This window comes from Ambystoma mexicanum, chromosome 2p, assembly GCF_040938575.1.
Source record: "Ambystoma mexicanum isolate Mex_15411 chromosome 2p, UKY_AmexF1_1, whole genome shotgun sequence".
Classification (NCBI taxonomy): Eukaryota; Metazoa; Chordata; class Amphibia; order Caudata; family Ambystomatidae; genus Ambystoma; species Ambystoma mexicanum.
The window spans coordinates 1,335,515,018-1,335,533,656 of NC_090923.1; the positions used below are offsets into that span (position 1 = coordinate 1,335,515,018).

The 18,639-nt window shown below is 46.2% G+C and overlaps 1 protein-coding gene across 3 annotated transcripts in view; it reads right to left on the reverse strand.

Annotated features, from left to right (window-relative positions):
* Positions 1-18,639, reverse strand: part of EPN2 (epsin 2) — a 592,428-nt gene that overhangs the window by 485,475 nt on the left and 88,314 nt on the right. For all 3 annotated transcript variants that reach the window (XM_069645677.1, XM_069645678.1, XM_069645675.1), the window contains exon 2: positions 12,261-12,301. The gene's annotated coding sequence lies outside the window, so the exon portion shown is untranslated. The remainder of the gene's footprint in view (positions 1-12,260; positions 12,302-18,639) is intronic.

Below are 18,639 nucleotides of genomic sequence, written 5' to 3' on the forward strand. Positions count from 1 at the left end.
TATTCATAAAAAATTAATTTAATTAATTTGCAAAATTGGACGACGAAGGCAGGCTAGAAGAGATACAAGCTGGGGTGACTAGATTCTTTATCACAGTAAAAAGTTCTTTCGGTTTGTTATTAGCATGAGCAATCTTGATTTTCAAAAACAGATTCTGCTAAAATAATTCCTTTTTTCTTATAGGTTCAGTGCTTCTTTAGCTACCTGATCATCATTAGAATCTCTGGACTTCAGCCAAATCAATATTTTCCTTTTTACAGTAGTCTTTCTTCACATTCCTTAGTGATCCAGAATACCATAAATAGTTTTTAGATTATTTTTTTTTCTGAACCTTTGCCACAGCTAGTATTGTAGGCCTATAATTTTCAATCTAGCCACTGCCTAGTACTGTATGGCCTGTAATTCTGGACTTAGCTACTGATTACTGCCACTACCCGCAACATTTCCCACAGGGATTGTACTGTATGTATGTCTGTAGTTTTGAATCCAGATGTCTAGTGCTGTAGGTCTGTAATTTCGATTCTAGCTACTGCTCTGTGCACTACGCTGCATCCGTTTCCACAAATATAATACTGTGGGGCTGTAACTTGAATCTAGCTACTATTTACTGCAGTAGGTCTGTAATTTTAAATCAAGCTACTGTTTGGTGCCCACATGTTGCATCTCTCTCCACAGGATAGCGCCTTTTTTTCTCCACAGGAATTAAGCACTGCTTCTCTACTCACATCACCCCTGTTGCCCTCCTCCGCCTCCAAACCTGCATACAGTTTACCACACAAGATCCTCCACCACTCTCACAGCTAGAGCGGATGCCGACTTGATTACAGCCACTCGTGGCTCTCTCGCACACCTCTCTGTCCTAGGGCTGAGGCGGCTGGTCCCTGCCATACCAAGCAGCACCAAAGTTGGAGGGGCACTCTGGTGCACCAGAAACCTCTCCAACCTCATCATCTAGACCCCACCCCTAATCACATCCTCTCTCTCCTCATCCTGGCCCCCTGGGAAAAAAACCACACCCCTCTCCCCCACGCCCCAAACCAACCTGGCCGCCTCATATACACAGACCTCCGTCCAGACTCTCCTTGACCACCTGCACCCGCCACTCATCCACTCAGCCATGTCCCACCCTTTGCATCCCTAATTGCTGCCCGGGCTATCCTAGCAGTCATTCCTCTATCCGCTGCCCTGCCAACCCTCACCCACACCTACACCAGGGGTACCCAAGAATCCTCTAAAACCGACACTGCACTACCCGGGTCCTTTCCTGACTGCACATATCACCCCAGCTCTCCTCCAGACCCAGAACATCCCCTCTCGCATACACCCTTGCGGCCTCCCCCATGTCACTCATCACAGTGAAATCCCTCTTCAGCCTATCCTACAACACTCTGGTACTGACACCAGACACCCCCCACAAGTCTGCCCCATGATCCCGTATCCGACCATACACCCACATGACCTCTCCCGTACAACATCAATCCGGCGTGACTTCCCCAGTCGCTGTCCTGCACACCAACCCTCCACTCTACCCCGAACCCATCCACGCCACAGACTAGGGATTCCATCATGCTACCCACTCGCACCCCGTGCACCATTAACCACCACACCCACCAACCCCCGCAGGACCCCCAACCTCATAAGCTCTCTTCTCACTCACACAAACATTACAATCAAGCTCCCTCCCCACTCCCCGGAACAGAGACATTAGGCACACCCCGATCAATCCCTCTCATCGAAACAACTACCACACTGTACTTCAGACTTCCCCCTCAAACACTCCTCCACTACACTCCGCCACCACCCACTGGACTCCCCCGAGGGGACCTCAGCTCCAACCTTCACACACCCTCTCACCCACTCCACTTTTTCTCCTCCTACCTGTGGGTAGCCACCACCGTCACAATAGTCCCCCGCCATAGCCCTCCTATTTCACAGCAAACGCTAATCTTAGTCCGATGCCAACATGAATGCCAGATCTGTCACTAGAAACCTCTACAACATATACAGCGTATTATCCTCTGAAGGCCTGGACATCCTTTTCATCACAAAAATCTGGTTCTCCCAGGATTTCCAGACGATTGCACACAAATCCTTCCCTCCGGGATACACCCTTATTGTGCACAGCAGAACCAGCAGGGCAGGTGGACTTGCCATCCTCTACAAATCCTGCCTCTCCATTTCACACTCCGAGGAAAAAGCCTGCAACTTCAAATCCCTCTGAGTAAAATGTTCTCATCACCCCCACACTTACTCACAGCTTCTTACTCATATACAGACCCCCCCGGCTACAACAGAAATTTTGCTGAGTACCTCAGTGACTCCTTAGCGGCCATCCTGGTTACTCACCCCTCCCTCACTGTGGTAGGGGATTTCAAAATATGGTTCGACGTCCCACATAAACCCATGACACAACTGATGCTGAAAACGCATTGAGGGACAGGGCCTCCCTGTCCTTGTCCTGTAGTCCTTTTTCATTTGTGTTCTGTATTGTTTTCTGGCCAGGAGCCCATGTGGGACTCCTGGCAGTGCAGTGCTTCCTATTTTTGGTTTGGTGTACAGACCCATGGGATACCCTTAGGGCACCCATGGGTGAGGGTACAACCCTCTGCCCCTAGTGTATGTTTTTGGGCAGGAGCTGGGTATGGGCACAGAGCAGCTCCATGCAGAAATCGACAGGTGCTCAGAGTATCCTCCATTTGGGATACCCAGGCCTTGTCATTGGAATCAGTTGATTCCTGATAGGAAACAAGATGGCCCCTGTGGCCTCTTGATTTCTATTGCCTGTTACCTTGTTTTTCCAAAGTCCTGTGAAGCCCCAACTCTGTCCATTCCCCGACTGGCTGTTGGCTGGGTGAAAGTTCTATAAATGGTGTTGTTGTGAAGTCAAGGCCAGACTGGCTGGAGCTTTCCCATTGACTGTATGTTGTGGGTGTCCCCTGAGGGTGGGACCTGGGTGAATGGAGTGTGTGACCAATATCGTCTTCTTGTTTTGGATGTCTGGTATCTGGTGTTTGACACAATGACTGCCCGAAACATGTATGAATGCAGTGTGTAGTGTTGGATGGCTGGGTACTTGTCCCAATACACATTCCTTGTTGAGTGTGTCTGAGAGGGAGGAGAGTAACCTGAATGGACTGTATGCCGGATTGGCTGACTGACTGCTGAATGCCCTTCTGAGAGATTGGTTGCCCGAGTGTGACCCAGCAGAATGAATGGGAGATCAACTAGTATATCTGGGGGCCTCTCACTGCTAGAAATCGTTCAGAAGCTGGAGTTGAAACTAACATTGAACCTGAATCTCGAAGCCGAGCCAGAAGAAGGTTGACTGCTGTCTCCCTTTGCCAAAATCCAAAAAGCCAAAAGCCGTCGAAACTGATCCAAGAGGGGACCTGGTTAGGCGCCTCTTCCCATGCTCCGAGGGACCATTGAGCACCGCTAACCTTCGCCGAAGCGCCCAGGAAGTTAGACCTTCGACAGGAATGCGACCGGAGACTGGGACCGCCAAGGAGAACGAAGACAAGCACCGGACATTCCGTCCACCGTCGTCGACCAGGTGTACTGTGGAGACCCCCGACCGGCCCATAGAGTCGGGGTTTGCACCAAAATACTTTAAGACAAGATAGCTGCACCTTGGGATGGATGGGGGTACAGATTTATTACTCCACACCAATCAATAAGGACAACTCAATGATTTGGCAAAGGGGAGTCCGCACAAGTACAAAAACCGGGAAAACATGGAAATCAACAGTGATGTGATAGCCGTCGCTTCAACTCCCTCGAACTTCATACAAAACATCATTTTTATGCTCAAAACACATCGTAATCTGACGTGTAAGACTCAAAAGTTATCATGCAATTCTATTGTTTAGGAAAAGGTAACTTTAATATAGGTGCTATATCTGTATATGGTAACGGAGTGAGGGGTTTGGGTAAACACTATCAGGTGGGAAACTAAGTCCTTCCTTCAAAAAAAAAAATAATGTTTGACGTCCCATTGGTTATACTAACTATAGGACCCTAGATTAATTGGTCCTTTGTGATTGGGTTGGCATCAACCCCATGCATATATTTCCACTTTGCGTAGCAGCACGCAGAACTGTCAACCAGGTGCAGGGTGTCCCCCAATTCACCCTGCCTTTCTTCAATTAATGATCACTTTATGGGCTATGTGTCAATTTGTTCACTGTGGTTGGCATCGAAACTGCATCTTGCCTCGTTTCTTTCAATTTGTGTATTTGATTTTCCTTTCACCCACCACCTGCCTTCGCCTTCTTATCTCGATCCTTCAGAGGCAGGATATTCTGTTCTTAGCTTCAATTAAAAGTAGCTTCTGTTCATAGCTTCCATTGGTATGACCTTGGTTTCCCCGGCACAAGCTGCCTCTGCCTAGTTTCGATTCAGCCTTTTTCCTCGTGTTGCTAAAATATGAAACTTCTTGCGTTTGGCCTATAATAACCTGGGTTGGCTCGGCTTTTCATGCAAAGTGGACTCGCACTTATATAACATGCTTAATTTTGAGGTAGATTGTGTACAAACAGCGCTTGCCCCTCTATTCTTCTACTTAGCATAGCAAGCCGCACTGTTTCCTTAGCTTTCTTGCGGTTACAAGCATATGTACAGGCGTTAGCTTGGTTGAATATCTTCATCCTGCTTTCAGTTTAAGCTCCCTTGTACTACAACAATGTTCTCTTCTTTCAGTTTCTCAATATCTTTATGCATGGCATTTCGTCTCTTTGCGTCATCCTTGGATAGTCATATCTTCTATGGGTGCGTTAGTCCAGGTCCTCATGACGTCACCATTCATCTTCCATTAAGGACCTTTTGGTTTCTTCCTATACACTACTTAAACGATCTTCATTTTGTTTAATTTGCTAGTAGGGTTTTCTCAATGGTTATCTTACTGTCCATGGTTGTTTGGTTATTGGTACTTCAATAATTACTGCTATTCTGATAGGCACTGGGCAGAGCCCTACTGTGGCTCTCTGCTTGTTTATCTGCTCATCGTACGTCACATATTTCGGTGTGAATATTCCTGGTACTTCAAAATGGGCGACTGGAGTGCAGGCTATATTTGGGACCTCCTCTGCACAGGGTTTGCAGGTTTGCTATAACCGTTGGAAGCCCGTGTAAGCCGTGTTGCCCAGAAGCAGTGACCGCTTGATACCGTGCCATTGACGACCGGAGCCGCAACGCTCCTTTGCCTAAGACTTTTGATTCACAGACGCACTCGTCCGCACCGCCGCCCGCCTTATCCTAACAGAGAAGGCCAGGCCGTCGACGCAGCGAGGTGCATCCGCCGGTGGGTTTCCCGCCACCCAAGGACCGTAGAGACGCCGGATGACTCGACGCCCTTGCTGGGCCACAGTTCTTCACAAACTCTTTGTGGTCCAGAACTATCGACATCGAGTTGCCCCGCACGCCTCTTCCTTGCAGGACGTCTTCGAATCATATTCGACGAGCACCGCTGGGACTGAAGCTGCCGCCTCGACGCCAAGTTCACTTTCTTCTAGGGATCTCGACGATCCGTGGCTCCTGCTTTAAAGGGAGCCGCTCAAGAAGGATCCAGGAACATTCCAGGTACATTGGGGTGGTAGAAACATTTTAGAAGGAAATAAGACTCATAGAACAATACATGGACTGGGCTTGTGATAGCTTTATCTTACAATTGTTCTAACCAACTGCTTTCCTCCTAGGTCTATTGTTGGTTACCTTTATAAAGTGATTTGTGTGACATTTAACCAGAGTACAGTTGATGCACTTTAATGAAATCTGATAATTGTGGTACCACTTAGAACTGTATATGTTTGCCATTGTAGATTTACTGAGCACAAAGTGAGTTATTGTGATTGTGTATATGACTTTGAACCTTTAATTATATAAAGACTGAGTTTTAACTAATACAGTGTGTGGACATTCCTTTGTTGGTGCTTGGGGTCTACACTGTACTTAAGAACCAGCCTGCATCACCTCCTGAGAAGCTAGGCCCCGATTGCTCATCCATTGCTACCAACAATAGAGAATCTTGGCTGGGGTCCTCTGTGCCTCTCCTCTACCATATAGAGAGCAGGAGTACAGACCCACCCCCCTCCAGTCTTTACAACAACCCATCCTGGAAGTCCTCCACCTGACCCCACGCACATTCTGCAGGCCATCATCAGTTCTTCTGAACTGATCTCCATGTTCCCGCCTGAGCCACTAATCTAGACGGACCATGCAGCCATTTTCTTCTCCCTCTCAACAGCAGACGCTCCCTCCCCCTCGACTGACCCAGGACCCTGCTGCCGCTTCTCACTATGGAACAAGGTCAAAGTAATCCCGGACAAGGCCGTCTCCCTGCTTGCTTCCCTACCCCTCCCACACACTTCAGGTCAGCTCTACATCAGTCACTTTGACCAATGGCTCTACAAAGCTCTTAGCCCTCTCATCCCCATCAGATCCTCCTGCAAATGACAAGGGCCCCTTCCCCAGATAGTTCACCCCATCCCTCAAACCCCTCAAAACTCAAAACCCAAAACCCAAAACCACATCCTGGAACGCAGATGGCAGGCTGATCCTTCACCACATAAAATAACTTTGTATGCCTATCAGATCAAAGCCTAGAGGGCAGCAATTTGGAAGGCCAAAAAAACTTTTTTTGGAACACAGTCACCAAAGTGCCCCCCACCCCCCACCCCAACACAAGCAGGTACCTTCACAAGATAATCTCAAAATTCAAGGACCTTCTCTTTACTCTTCCTCCTCTCTACCCCACATTCAAGCCCTCTGACACTCTTTCTCCGACCACTTCCACAACATAGCCTTGGAAAGAAACCTCACCATCGGCTCTAAATTAGCATCACTCCCTCCCAGTCCCTTGCACAAAACGTCCAGACTCACTGACCCCACCCGCATGTACTAGCCAGCAGTCGTCCATCAGGATCTCTTGGAGATCCCTGCCCTCCACCTCTTCCAAAAGATATCTTCTCCTCAACCTGTGATGGCAGCATTGCCAGTACGATCATTAACACATCCCTCACTTCAGGCACGTTCCAAACAGTTTAAGGCATCCCACATTAAACCCCTGCTCAAAAAAACTCTCCATGGACCCCCTACTACCTGCCATCTACAGACCCATCTTGAATAACCAGTTCATAGCCAAACTAACTGACTGAACAGCCTACACACAGCTATGGCTTCTCACTGAACATCCTCCTTGAAGCCACCCATTCAGGCTTCAGACCCATATGAGGAACTGAGTCGTGCCTAGTCTCCATCTGGGATGATCTCAAAAAAGCAGCCTCAGAAGGTTGTGCTGCATGAATCCTACTAGACCCCTCTGCAGCTTTTGACACCACCGACCACTGCACCCTCAGAGTCAGACTGCACTCCCTCAGCATCTGGGATGCAGCATTGCAGTGTACAGCCCCCTTCCTCTCAAACAGATCCCAAATTACACACATAACCCACCACCCCTTCGCCTCGACTCCGTTCCCTGTCACCAACCAAGTACCACAGGGTGCCTCTCTTTCAACCCTGCTCTTTAACCTCTACCTGAGCCCCCCTCCCTGCTATTATCTGGTCACACAGCCTGTCTTGCTACAACTACGCAGATGACACCCAAATCATCTTCAAGATCCCAAAAGAGCCCTCCAACCCCACCCCCGACCTCAACACATGCCTCTAAGAAATTGACCATTGGATGACAGCTAACTAGCTCCTTCTCAACCCCAGAAAATAATCCGTGAGAAAACTGCCCTCTTCCCCCAACCCACCCCTTGGATGTCCCCCCCCCTAGGCCCTCACCACCCTCCCCCACCTGCAACAAAATAAAAAACCTTTAATGCACCATGGATGCAGAACTGACACTTTCACATCACACCAACTCTGTCAAAATCCTGCTATCTACATCTACGTATTCTCCAATGCATCTTCCCCTTACCCTCACAGTCGCCGCAAATATGACCATCTTCTCTCACCTAGACTATGCCAACACCCTACACCTGGGCACCCCTGCATCTCAACTTAGAAAAATCCAACAGCTGCAAAACGCTGCAGCGAGGCTCCTCCTTGCCCTATGAACTAGGGGGCACTTCACAACGGCCCTCTGTGTCCTGCACTGGCTCCCAGTCGGGCGTCAGTCCACTTTCAGGGCTATGTACATCACCCACCATGCTCTGGACAACTCTGGCCCATATCCACAACACAAGCTCACACCATAGAGACCCAACAGAAGGCACAGCCCTCCTCCGGGTCATCCCTCCCGCCAAACCGACCAGAATGGGGGGGGGGGGGGACATCCTTCTCCGTCTAAGCACCCACAATATGGAACTGTATCCTTTTTAGCATCTGCCGCATAGATCACCTCGCCAACCGGAAGGCACTCAAGACCTGGCTCTTCCCGTCTGCATCAGGATTGACTTAATCTACCTCTTGGATGAACTCTCACCCCCTTCCAGGTAGGTGGGGTATCGACGAGTCACTTGAAGAGACATCAAGAAAATACTGATCAAACACAGAAAGGATTCCTGTACTCCAAAAATAAAATCAGCCATGACTCATGGGTATGTACTGCACTCATCACAATAGAAGATAGCTGCATCCCTCCCAGGGCACAACCACCCAATTGCATACATCTGCAACCATCCACTACTTGAACTAACATCGCACATCACATCTGCCACTAGAATGCATCTATGTCCCACGAAATAAATTCGGACAAGTTGGGCACATAAGTCTCCTTGACTTGCATACTCTCCCGACAGCCCATCGCAGCACCCATCCACAACTCAGTCCTCCATGGGCACTCCTACAGAGTTCCAGGCACTCCGTGATGGTGGTTAGGAGAGCTTTATGGGGGGGGTTTGGGCTGCATGTGGGGGTATTCACTTGGGGGTTGGGCGCATAAGTGGAAAGGATAGGATGTCGACGGATGCAAACGAAATGAGGGGGTACATGGAATCTTGCAGAAATTGGAGAGGAAACTTCAGCAGAAGTGGCAGCGAGAAGAGACCGGAGTGCATTAAGTGGCCCACACTCAGCCCTACCCATATGTACATAGTGGGCCTGGTCTCATCCCCACTAGTGCCCAGGCAGGACCTAGGCATGTTACTTATCATACTGCATACCTAATATGTACCTCATTCTTGCTATGCTTGGGGAATGCCAGAGACCACACCACTGGGAACTGATGTTCAGGGCATTGGCAGTGCAGAGTCTGTGTGATTCCCGTTTTCAAGCAAAGGTAAGGTACAGTTGTGTGTTGCCTTCATGCAGTAACTCGTGCTGTTTAACCTTAAAAAAAGAGTAGTCCGAGACCTGGCAAATATGCATGCACAGTGTGAGTTTAACATGTCAAAGTTTAGCAAATCATTTTCTTACAACTGTATGGCCAAACTTTCATCTACCAAACGTTTGTGAAAAGTACTGTTTATTAAGTACTAGTGGAAAAGCACATGTACACCGGCTAATGTGATTAAAGGAAGACATTTTCAGAGTGTAAATATATTCTGTGGTGTATTTTAATGTAATTTATTTTAATAGAAAAAAAAATAACATTTGCAAAGGATCTTGCTCCTTTTAGATTAAGAATTAACCAAAATCTCAGAATCCCTTGAAAATTCAACATAGTACATACGGCCAATTGTATCTGCTCCTCATTGTCCTAGACTCCACTTACAGGTTTTGGACTCAAATATATTATGTTGAGGGATGTCGGAGTAATACAATTCATGTGCAGCATTATTCGAAGTAGACATGAAATCAAATTAAAGTAAATTGAAGTAAAATAAAGTTTAACACATACAAGAATATTGATAGAATACATACCAAAAAATATCACAATCAATTACATAATACATAAGCACATTTAAAAGTATGTTTTTTTCGAGAAATGGTTCATAATCAAATACATGTGTTTATCCATTTTTTTTTATGTATTTATTTTCTTAGTGTATGCAACTTGAAGTATCCTGTTAAAGTGGTTTCCCTCTCTTGGGCCTTTTCTGCAGCTAATTGTACGTTATCATTGTTGACATACACATTTTGTTCTCTTGGAAGATTAACTTGAACTCTTAATGTTGTATGCGTAAGGCAACAGCTCCCTCTATCGGTGACAACAGGTGAAGCTATGTAAATTAGACCACCGTATTACCTAAGGCAACAGCTCCCTCTAGCAGCGCATTCTGTGCATTCGGACAGCCTCTACTATGCATGACTGCTTCGAAAAAAACATACATCTGGTCTTTTATTATATACAGGATAGGATATTTTACCAAATATGCATAAAACGTAAAGTACTGTTTAATTTTTTAATCGTAAGGCTCATAACTGATTCAATTGTTCCAGAAATAGTTTAATCTGTGGATATGGTCTACTACAACTTTCACTGTGTGTCCCCATAGTAGCTGGACAATTCCCAAACACAAAAATTGATTCTCATGCCAGTTAACATTCATTCAAAGGCGTAGCAAATCACAACACTCCCACACCCAACACAAAACTGCTAAATAAAACTGTACTTTGGATTAGTTGTATACAATTACGATTTGTTTATTGCTTAAATGGACCATTTCCAAATACATATGAATTTTCAGTTACGATTTTCTTTACTGTTCATACATGCACATTTTACACTATTCTGTAACTGCTTGTTACGTATATAAAAAATGAAAAATATATTTAAAAAACTGCAGTACTAGTATCGTATTTTACCTACAAATGTAATGTAGAAGTATCAGGTATCTCCTGCAATGCAGCATACTGTTATGTGCAACTAGTCTGTCTGCCAAACTAAAATGTTTTGAGGCCATGACAACAGCAGTTAGGCGATAAACAAGTATCACAGAACATAAAAGGCTAAGGCTGCCTGTGCAAGCTCTGCCCTCCACACACTGTGCAGCTCCAGCGGAAGTCCAAGTCCTTATCACAATCTCTGCCTCAAGAGACAAGTGCTCAAAGCACATCTCTGCCTCGTCATTTGGGCAGAAAAGTAACAATGAGCAGCTACCGCAATAACCAAAGTGCCCTCCAGCTCCACCTCACCACACATGCAGACAGGAACCTATAGAGCACCGCTGCATAAATAGCATGAACCCACAATGGCCTATATGCACCTCTGTATATTTTGGAACTGTCCTACCTACCTGGTCAACCACGATCAATTCCAGGTCCAATATTAAATGTTCTAGTAAACCTTGTACCACATTAAGATTCAGAATTAGCTTGTCAGCAAAAATAAAGAAATAAATATCAAATCATGCAAAACAAACTGTACCGTTATTCTCACAATTCGCAAGCTCTGAAAATGAATGCTCCACAGTAGATAATATGGAGCTGTACCAGGAATCAACAAGAGCTGGGACTGCGCAACATAAAGCCTATTTTCAACCTGTGCTGTATCAATAAGCCACATTAACAATTGCTAGTAGCCCCAGCCGTCGCCCAGTTTAGTGCATGAATTACCCCATTACTGCACACATTTCACACCATTAGCCTACACTAAGCAGTAATACACACTGATGCACTCATTTCCATCCCATCAGTTGGCACTCTGCTGTTCTCAACATAACCAACAAGTGCATCAATTACCCCCAAAGCGCCAGAACTGTGTTGATAAGTATTCAACCCAGACAGGCAATAGCGTGCAAGAATAATCATCCAGTAAGAGCATTTATAGAACTGTGTGGTTATTAGCCCAATAAGCCAGTGCTCAGCAGTAATGGACACCAACACTCAGTAACATTCCAGACACCCATTACTGTGCAAAACTAAGAACCACCAGGATTATGGCTTAAGCAAACAGTGTATGTATGTCAGTTTGAGGCAGGTCACACATGCCAAACCACCACCTAGTTGCCATCGCTGGAAGTACACCTACAGTTCAGAGCCATATCAGCAAGATATTGTGGGTATGGAAATTATCCCCCATGCAAGCCTTTTGTTTAAGGAAATGGTTTTTGTCCGACAGGGCAGTGCTACCTTACACATAGCTTTCTCAACGCAAGACAGACATTTCTCAAGGCTGTCAGACAACTACATCCAAAGTGGATATTGGAGACAGGTCAATGCAGGGGTCCAACAGCAGGTGTGCACACATTGACAAGGGAGGGGGGGCTTGCAGAGGACTGCATGACCTAGTGGAGAACTTGAGTGCTTTGATCACTTATAGTACAGGCTATGTGTGTACAACACCACAAAGCAGGCTCTTTTGGCATGAGTAGGTCTCCATTTTATTATACTTTCCATCTTCTAAACTCGCATCAGAACACCAAAGCCACACTTACCATAAATGTTGCTAGATTGGCAAGCAGTACACCATTCCTCCCTGAAAAACAAAAAACAAAAAAACAGGACAGTGTTACACCATGTTGAAACATTGGAAATGTGCAATTTGTAAATACATACAGGATTTGAAGAACTGCACATTACAGCAACATATTTCCTATGGGAACGGGTTGCCTGTTCAGCAGAGGAATTAAAGACTACTATAATGCCAAACATAATATGTAAAGCCTTGCATTTGTCCATGTCATGTGATCCAAATTAGACGTCAAACAATTGGAAAATGTACAGTATGCATTACACAGAACCATGTCGCATCTTGGTTAGACACTGGCACAAATTCACAGTTGTGCGCTATTAGGTGGTGTGGTGGAGTAAGGAGTTGGACAAAGGGGTGGCATGTTTCAACAAAGTTTTGTTTAAGAAATCAAGAAAATAACCTACCTCTCCCTATCTCTAAAAGGTTATCACTACCTAAACAAATATCAACCCTGGTGCTCGTTGTCAGGATGTGTTCCCAAATGAAAGTGCCCATCCTCCGTCTAAAAACCTACTCTAGCCCCATCAATAATCTACAAAAGGATTCCACATCCAAATTAAATTATTACCAGGAGAATTACTCCCTTCTCCTGGTGAAATGACTCGGTCCTCTTTTCTAACAATCAATTGCACTAGTTTCTGATTAAACAACGAGAGTATGGTCAGGAGAATGATTCCCTTCTCCGGACCCACCTTGCACAGCCTTGAGGGCTGTCTTGTGATATTCTTTGGCAATAGTTCTCTAATGTCTCTTCACTTCTTCCCAAGAGATCCTGAAAGCTTGCTTTACAGTTCCAGCAATTCCTCCCAGTTTTATGACATTTTGAAGATTACCTCCAGACAGCTCTTGCTGTCTAGTGTCTTCTTCAATCCTGCTTAGATTACCACCGACAAGTGAGATTCCTGCCAAGGCGCTCTTGACTCTTGGTTCTCTGGGTATCACTTCTGTGATGAGGGAGATTCCTGCAGAGGCTCTCTTGACTCTTAGACCTTTGGATATCACTACTGTGGCGAGGGAGATTTCGCCCATGGCTCTCTTGAGCTACCCCCAAACCCCCACCGGGTCTACCACTGCTCCAATTACCTGTGGCATGTAGGGACTGCATCGCCGGTTCTTCCTGGAGTGATGGGCTGACTTGCGTTGCTTCACTGCTCCCGCTTCCTTCACTCCGCTTCCTGCTTCATCCTCGCGGCTCTGCTGGGACTTGAGCCACATGGCTCCGCTGCAGGACCACACTGTCCACCTCCCAGAGTTCAGGCCACATTTGGCTTCTTTCCCACTCCGCCACTGGTCAGGAGCTTGGCTTCCACCACAGTGCTCCGCTGACCCTTCCAGGATGTCCCTGCCACAGGGGATCAGCGTTCTTGCAGCTTTGCGTTCCCAGGTTCCAACTTCTCGTGCTGGACTGGCTTCATGTTGGCTGCTCCATTTCCCAGTCTTTTCTCGCTCTTTATTTCCTGTGGCTGGATCCTCCCCAGCGTAAAGTCAAATTCCTCCTTTTCGGTTGATAAATCTTTATGCCTTCTTGGGGCAAACTCTTCTCAGTACTATGGTAAGGCAACCTGGTATTACTCCGTGTTTCTTTGGCTCTTTGCCTTGGTCATATTAATTTGTGGATCAAAGATGGAAGAGATATCCCCATAACAGAGTAGTGTTATCAGGGATTTCTGACAGGGACTTGGTCCCAAGGAAATGGGGGTTAGGGAGTTCCTTCACTGAACGGGAGTCCTTATCCCCATGAGGGGAGTCTCTCCCTGCGAGGTCAAGCTTTCCACCCTCCTATGGTGGGGGGGGGGGGGATGGGCCACTATTGGGAAGCAGCCTCACCACCTCACCTCACCTCACCACCCTAGCCTCACAGGGAGTCCCCCCCCTCCTGGCAGAGAACTGACGAGATCCTGTGAATCGTCACAGTGAACAAAAACAGCAAGCCAGAAATGCAAATACGTGAAAAAAGATTCCATTCACCCTACATTTTAAAGTAATGCTGTGCATTCCAAGTATAGACAACGTTTGTACCAGAGAAGGGAACATTTTTGCAATCTTAACGTGAACGATTATTACTAGTCGAGCCAAAAACCTGCAGTAATCTACCTCCTGAGCAAACAAACGATCATATTAACAATCAGTTAGTAAAAGCCTTAAGGAAATTCCTCCATAAACCACCCCCACAGATACACACATGGGTGGGAAAATAACCAAACAGCACCTACAAGCTTTGTGTCCCTCTTCATCTCCCCATCTGTACTCATATCCAATAGTTTCAGTTTATAGGTGACGCTAAAGAGCCACCAAATAGCGGAAACGTAAAAGGCACGTACCTAACTCAGACCATGTTCTGAAAGTCTGCTATCTGCCAATCGGAAGTTGCAACCTACTGTGTGAATTCATGCCTTCCAATTGTTAACTTTTACACAAGGAAAGCAATTAAGCACATGCCTAAGACAACCCTGAAGCCTGCATGGATCCAATTTTTGCTTCTTTAGCCGACGTTTGCCTGTCAAATAAAACATGCACATGCCACTGTCTAACAAAGTCCCTCTGCTCCCTTCGCAGCCACCAAAGACATAAAACAGCATATATCATTTTGTGCCTGGTGGCGGTGCAAGAGGGTCTCCCTCTAAATAGGTGGCTTCATAATTTGGTTCATCATATACATGGCTCATAATCTGAGATATGAGATCACTTTAGTACTATTAGGATTAATGATGAAGGTTATCAAACACTGGCAACAACTGTAATTAACTAAAGAACACAGACGATCGATAGCGACCAGAATTAACAATGAGCAAGCAGGAAGCAAAGAGCATTTTTTACTTTAGAGCAATTAGTTTATTTATTTTATTTATTTTTGCATTTTTAAAGCCCTCAAAACAGGCCGCGGGCATCGAGCCGCTGTTACAGGAATGGTTCGTTTTTTTAGTTGCGTAATTGTTATTTTTTTGTCTTGGTTGCATATTTATAACACACTTAAACACCGAGGTTTCTAAGCGCGGACCCGGGAATCGAACCCGTGTTGCTTCGTGTGGTCTTGCTTCCAAGGCGTGCACGTTGCTGTTAAGCTATCCTCCCGGGATATTAGTGAGGTCTCAATACGGACCAAGAACCAAAATGTCGTTCCAACACGTTTTGCCTTGGACCAAAACAATGCACCTACCTTTCCAAGTACTCTACACTTATCCTTATTTATCAAAAGACAATTTAAAAAGATCCTCTAATGTGCTACATGTTTATTCTCCAGACCTTTGAATGTGTTGCATATTTTAAATAGCACAGCACACACTTGTATCAGCTTGCAAGATGCATATTGAAATTTAGAAAAAACAGTGCCAACCAGTTGACCCTAAGCGCCAAAGAAGTTTAAACTGTATTATCTTGATCTGCACTATTTACCTACACATTTTGCAATAACATTGCACACGAGAAGTGAACTTATGCTTGCAATACAAGATGGTTTTATTGTAGCACAATTAAGCAAATAATGTCTTAAGTATGAAAACTGAAAAGGCACAGTGTGATGCTGCACACCCAGTGAATTAACATCCTCATTTATTAGGCAGCATGCAAACACATTTCAAAATAGTTTCCTGTGCTGAGCAAATCTGTTCCACAAAACTGAACCACAACAACAGGTAGTTCAGCAAAGACCTCAAGAAGCTGCTCTTCGGGGAGTTCCTAGAGAACACTTTAGAACCTCAGTTACATCTCCCAAGAGAAAACCACCACTGTGGACCTGCACCACCCAGATCCACAGTCAGAAACTGCCCTCCGTTTGGCAGGCCTACACCTTTGTTGTAATCCTCAAACAACTTTGCATAGTGCTCCATAGCTAGGTTTAAGATATATAAGCAGAAAAACTACAACAACAAAAAGATTACGGGCAGCTCAAAAAGGTTTAGTCCAGCTGCAACCAATAAGAACTGCTCTTTCAATTGACCAATTATTATTTTTCTTTTCCCTAGGTCACTCGCCCAGGACACTCACTGATCCAAATCAAGCAATTAGGTTCCACAGATGCAGCATTAAAGTCCACAAGCTCTAAATCATTGTTACTCTTGTCAATTGCAGGCATTTTATAACATAAAATGCTGAATAGATTCCACCACACCAAGTGAAGATCAAAGTTATGTTAATTTGTAACGCACACGACAACCACCCAGGGACAGTCTCCAGGTGCTTGCATGGCTTTGCAAGAGGGGTGTAAAGGGGAGTGGGGGAGGTTAGTGGGGATAGGGTGAGAGATAGGTTCAGAAGCAGAAGGAACTGGCATCTGTCAGTGTTTTGCATTTTGGTTGTTTGTGCTCAAGGCTTCGTGCAATGCAGCTGTATGGGTAAGATTCAGTGCCTAGGATGTGTGGAAGTGTTTTGTGTTAGTGTGTTGTGTGGGTTATGGTAAGTTTGGTTGTGCGCGCTGGTTTGGTAGTGTCTTTAAGGGATTCAGAGTCACAGATGGCAGTAGCAGTGGGTTGATATGGTATCTTGGTGTGTAGTTGCATTGTTGGATTTATGGACTATTTGGGTGGTTCACTCTAGATTTGCTTCAGCATCTAGAGATTCTGGGTGTGGATATAACATGAATTCCATGTTTATTTATGTGTAGTGTGGCTAGTATAAGGTCTGGTGTAGAGGCATCAGTTATGTTGGAGGAGCATGGGAAATGGGTTAGAACGTCGGTCAGTTTGTTGGTGCCTCTGGTGCGGCTCTTGGGTTGCTGTTTGATGGTATCTAGCAAGGATCTTGTTTGTAGTTCTTTGGCCTATCAGGTCACCTCTCAGGTTGTTTGTCTATGGTGTTTTTGTTGTCCCTTCTACGTTGTCATGGTCTGCTAAATAAGACAGGTTTTGGGCCGTTTCCATAAAGTGATGTCTTCTGTGGTTCAAATTTCTTTGGGCAGGTTTTTCCAGATGTTAGCAATTAGATGCGAGAACACTGTTCTGCCAGATTTCCTTTTTTCCTAGTGTGTTGTCTCTATTTGTAGGTTGTTGCTGGATCTTAATTCCCTTCCTGGGCGATACCGGCTTACCTTATATTGGAGGAATTCTGCTCCTTGTCTGTGCAAGGCCCTGTGGGCGATACAGAGTGCTTTGAAGTGGATGAGCTTTTTAACTGGTAACCAGTGTAGGCTTTTCAGTGCCGGAGTGATGGGGTTTCTTCTGTTTAGTCTCAATAGGATCCTGGCTGCTGTATTTTGCACCCTTTGGTGTTTCTTGGCGAGTCTTTCCGGCATTCCTAGGGAGAGGTTGTTTGCATAGTCAATTCTTATAAGTATCAGAGATATGATTGCGAGGGCTCTGTGGGGGGAAGGAGAGGTAGGGGAGTAATCTTCCGAGCATTCATAAGGGGAAGAAGCATTTAGGGTGATTGAATAGACTTGCGGTTCCAGTGATAGTCCTTTGTCCATGAGTATTCCTAGGTTATTTACTACATTGGTGGTCTCTGGTCACGTTTCAATGCCGATCGACAAGTCCAGTCGTGGGTTCCCTCCATCGTTTTTCATTAATGAAAACAATCAGTTTGAGTGTCGTCTGCATAGTTGTAGGCGGTAAGTCTGTGGCTTCAAATGATTTTCATCAGTGGGCACATGTAGATGTTGAAAAGCAGCGGGGACGGGGGTGCTGTTGCGTGGTAATAAAGATGGCAGCTCCAGTGTAGAGCTCCCACTCCGGGTGCATTATTTGGTCTCATTATGCCTTCCGCAGACCCTGGGCACAGCAACCACAAGTGCCCGCTGAAACCGGGTGCTCCCACCTACGTTCCGGTCGCATTGCGTCCGCACACGGGTACCGAGATACGGGAGGCTGCATTTTCCACTGCGGAGAGCTGCTGGCAGGCCGCGCTCTGCCCCACCTCCAACACCACACCACCTTGCGGCTTCGGCCCCTCTGCAGGCCCATACACACTGCTTGTTTGGGGGGAGGGGAGCCTGCTGCGACCATCGGACAGGGGAAAGAAGTATGCTTCCCCTCCTGCCTCCCCCAGGCACGCCTGACTGCAATTGCGGCATATCGCGCTGCACGTGGGTGTGCATGGAGGAGAGTTTACTGGAGGCAGGCCTCCCAACATACACAGCGCGGGAGAGACCCCTGTGCAATCTTGACCCCCAACAAGATAACACTGCACTGGGGTGAGGCGGGCCTCCTCGCTGAGACGCTCTGTACCCACAACGCACCCAATATCAGGATCATCACCGCTGGAGGCAGGGTGGGAGCCAGATCCGGTCACCCCACCTACCCTCATCTGGACAGGCTCGTCCAACCACACTACAGTGTTGCGCTCTGCCCTACACAACGTCGGTGTTATCTGCAACCCCCATGAGGGATTCCCCACGGTGACCTAAGGAA